The sequence below is a fragment of the Fukomys damarensis genome, unplaced genomic scaffold (genome assembly GCF_012274545.1).
Source record: "Fukomys damarensis isolate Sample0158 unplaced genomic scaffold, DMR_v1.0_HiC HiC_scaffold_38, whole genome shotgun sequence".
Lineage (NCBI taxonomy): Eukaryota > Metazoa > Chordata > Mammalia > Rodentia > Bathyergidae > Fukomys > Fukomys damarensis.
In genome coordinates this window covers 30,588,042-30,592,630 of record NW_022900950.1, presented here as the reverse complement: position 1 = coordinate 30,592,630, position 4,589 = coordinate 30,588,042, and positions in this window count along the sequence as shown.

The following is a 4,589-nucleotide window of genomic DNA, read 5'->3' as shown; positions in this document are numbered from 1 at the left end:
AACTGATGAAGACTAATGCTGCATGAAGATTGTACTTTATTCTTCACCATCTTTCATGAGGCTAAAAAATGAATTTGAATTATTTGAAGGATTTCTTTCAAATTCTTGATTTCCTTTTAAAGTTTTTTTTTTTTCCTATTTCAGGTAACCCTGATTCTCAGAAATTTCAGTGGCCTTTCTCATTACTGCTGTCATTTCAGGTATCTGGTCAATGTGAGCAGATAATATCTTGGAATGAAACTTGTTTGGCTCCATTATCTACTAGGGTCATTCTGTGTAGTCATTACCCACCTCCACACTTGCTCTCAGTTCTTTCTCACTGTCAGTCTCAAAGCTGTCTGGTATTCCTTCAGGAACATATGTTTACTCTGTCTGGTCTCTTAATTTGCTATGACCCAAATCTTAATTCTTCACTAGGTTCTTGATTTTTTTTCCCTTCACCATTCCATCCCTCTTGAGAATTGTGGTTTGCTTTTAGAGATTGTGCTACATTTCATGGCCGCTTATTCTTTCAACAAGAATTTTATTTTAGTATGAGTCTTTCCATTATATAGCTCATTTTCTGATCTCCATTATTGGCAGCCAACTGCTAAAAACACCTTTGAAATGATGTTTCTGTTCTTTAGCACAGAATAACAAGAGCTGGTGAGGATGTGGGGAGATTGGAATTCTCAAACATTGCAGATGGAGATATAAACTGGTGCATCCACTTGGAAAATTGTTGGCAGTTCCTTGAAGTGTTAATAGTCACCCTTTGACATTAATCCTTGATTTGGTTGTGATATCTCCTGTGCCCCCAAAGATGCTGGGGCAGACAGACAGAAGCAGGTGACACAAGTGTTTGCATGAGAGAAGAATGAAGAGTCAAGAGGACAACTTCTTAGGGTTTACAGAGGCTGGTAACCAACCTTCCTCCCTTTGAATCCTATTACTCTTTTCCTTCCCTTCCCTTTAGTCCAACATACTGTAGACCATTGTTAAAACCACAGCAAATTTAGTTTTGCATATTTTAATTAGCTTTTATTTTACAATTATAGAATTGGACATCAGTCTAGATAAGTAATTCAGAATGCTCCATCACACCACCAGAGAAATCCAGAGAATTTTCATCAACATTTGCAATGTTATTTGCAATCCAGATAAATTATAGTTTGGTCTGTCTTATTTAAATATGGTTTGAACAGTTGGTGATTTTTGATTGGCTGAGACTTGGCTTCTTGTTATAAGAAGTCGATTACAAGCTTTATTTATTTTCTCTGTAGCATATGTTTGCCATACATGATGACTACTTTCACTGTGGTTATTTGATACAGGTACACGACACATCTAAATTCTTTTTTATGTTCCCTTCCTCTCCTTCCCTCCTTGAAACCATGATTTAAGTGAAATAAATCAGACACAAGAGCTTAAATATAGTATGTCTTCTCTTATATGAGAAATCAAAGTATAAATAAATCAAAAGACAAAATAAAAGAGATAAAAGGAAACATGGAGCTAGATCTGCAGATAGAAAGGGTTATAGTGAAACTTCAAAGCTTACCTCCTCAGGAATGTGTTCATATCTTCATTAAGCATGGAATCAGTTTGCCTTGCTGGCCCAGAGTGGTGATCAGAAAGTGTTAGAAGAATTACTGCTAAGCTAACATTCTGTATGAAAAATTTAGGAGGCTGTGTGCAGTTTTCCTAGATGCTCTGAAATACAATGAGCCTCAGGAGCCTGGAAAAATAAGGGACAAGAGGGGAACTGACAAAGACTGAGCTAAGTATCAGAGTTTTAGCCAAGTTGGCAGGACAGAGCTCTAAATTTGGCAGAAAAATAGTGCTGGACAAATGTACTAATTACAAATATTTTATTGACCACTTACTCTATGCTAAGCTGTGTGTAAGGGCTGAGGACATAAAGGTGAGCAAAACAGATTAAATAACTCTCTTCAGAGGTTAACTTTAGGTAAAGGAGGTTGCCAATTAAATTGACTAACTATTAAACAGATATAAAGGTATGATGTGGGCAAACATCATAGAAGACTCATGGAAACTGAGGAAGGCTGAAAGATAAATTTAGTCATCCTTCCATATCTGCAGGTTCTACATCTGTGGATTCAACCAATCACAGAAAGTATGCAAAATAGAAAAGAAAAAAAAGGAAATTGTTAATACTAAACATATTTTTTAAACAAGGTTTTTTCTTGCCATTATTCCCTAAATAAATTCCACAGCATTTATATAATATTAAAGTATCACGACTCATCTGGAGATTATTTAAAGTAGAAAGGAGGATGTGTTTGGATTCTATGCAAATGCCACACCACTTCCTGTAAGAAAGGGATAGCATGTTGAGGTCTGAGAGGCAACCAGTATCCCTGAGGAAGTAGGCAGCAAGGAACCTCCCTGAGGCTTGGCCACTCAGTGCCTTAGAGTAACAGAAAGCTGCAAGTGCTTACAGCAAACCTGTGCTTCAAATGATCACTCAGGTGCATGCTGAGGGCAGATTGAGGAAGCGAAAGTGTCAGGTAGACCAGTTGGCTGGTGTTCTTAGTTGGGAGTCAATAGTAGCATTGGCAACAAAAGTTTTAGTTGCACATTTATCACTGTAGCCTGGACTGGGGTCAGTTTGTTTAGGCAGAAGAAGGAGGATTTCACAAATATTTAGGGGTGGAAGTTGGTGGGACCAGGTAGTGGGCTTGCAAGTGATATGCACTGGTTTAGTTTTGCCTTCCTTCTTGCCTTCTTCCTGGGGGTCAGCAAAGACAAATCCTCTTCTAAAGGCCTATGGATTTTGGACTATACAAGTAAGGGATCCTTTGCAATACAATTCAAAAGGCACAAAAAGTGGCAGATATTTTTAGTATAAAGACACATAGGAGTTATACGAGGAGCTACTATAGAAGATACAAAAAATCCCATTGTCCTGTAGGTGTTTAATACTGAGGCCAAACTGTGATGGTTGACTTTGTTCTCTCTTTCACTGGGATGATCCTCAGCCTTTTGAGCTCGTTAAAGGAAATCAAAGACATGCATGAGCATATCTGGCTGGGGCCAGGAGAAGCAGCAGCAGGTAACCTGACCTATGGGCTCATGAGGGAGTAGAGTGAATCATGCAAGATGGTTTTAGGGGAGGGGCTCCATCTCATGAGGGGCCCATTAGGAGTGTAAAAAAGGGCCACGTGGCAGTGGGTTCTGCAAGAGTCACACAGGGAATAAGAATAATGCATAAATGTATAAACTAAAAAGTAAGTCTGGGACCTGGATGACCCTGAGTCAGAGGCTAGACTCCTCCATATCTTTGGAAGAGTAAGGCTGAACAGGAAAGCTAGAAGCTGCAGAGAGAGAGGGCCTGGATGGCTTAGATTCCTTGAGAGCTTCCTATTAACTTTTTAGCAAGGAGCACAAACGTCAAGTTTTAGCTGATAAAAATGACAAGATGACAGGGAGGCATCTGGGTCACTTCAATCAGACAGTTAATCAGCTGGTCCGTGTAACTGCACAATTTATTTGAAATTACATTTGACTGTGGAGGGGAGAGAATGTAATAGAATTAAACTGAAAAGAATTTAAGGACGAGCAACATGATAACACAGAAAGTAATAACTTAGTTCCAAATGAGCCCTCACAGGAAGTCAGTGTGTGACCAATTTAAGGATATGAGACAGCACACAGACAGTTAGCTTCTACATGGAGAGCCAGTGTCACTAACCTGGGTTTCAAGCTCCACGTTTAGTGTCTGCAGGGTTTTGAGTATGGTTTCAGTGTGTCCCTCTAAGCTTTATGCACTGCAAGCTTGGACCCCAGGGCAGTGTATGGGAGTCAAAGGGACCTTCATGAAGTAAGGTCTAGTGGAAGATCTCAGCTGGCTCCTCCAGACTCTCTGGCTTCCTGTTTTGTGCTGTGATCTCTCCTTCATAAATGTGCACTTGCCTTGATGTTGTCCCTAACGAGGTGCTAGAGCAGGGGATTTTGCCTGAACCAGAACAATACTGTCTGGAATTTCACTCTTCAAAGCTCTGAAGGAAAAAAAAAATCTCTTTATTTTACAAGTTATTCTGCTTTGGGTGTTTTACTGTGATACCCAAAAATGGACAAGCACAGTTTCAGAGGCTAAGGATATCTTTTCTTATGGTTCCCTGTTGGAAGAGTCATCAAATTCAGAATCTATAGGAGGGATGGGTTTCTTCCTGGGATAGTACAACTGGAATGTCAGGTTCACTATGCCAAAGTACCCAAGGATTTATTTTTATTTTTTGATATTCATAATAATTACATTTTTTACATTGTTACAAAAACAATGATAAAATGATAAATAATAATAAAATAATAAAAATAAGGTCTTGACTTTGGCTTTTTTCTATTTACAAAGGTGCTTTCCTTTACTTCTAATGGTTTTATTGCATGTATTTCTGCCAGTTAGAAAATCTTCCTTTGGGAAGTTGCCTGTGTTTATAGATCCAACCTCACTACTGCAACACATGCTTAGAGCTACATTTATGCAGCAACAGTATAGACAGAGTTTACTCCTTATGGTAGGGACCTGCCACACAAGCACACAGGATATGATCCTTGTCCCCAGTGTCTTCCCGAGGACCAAATGCCCA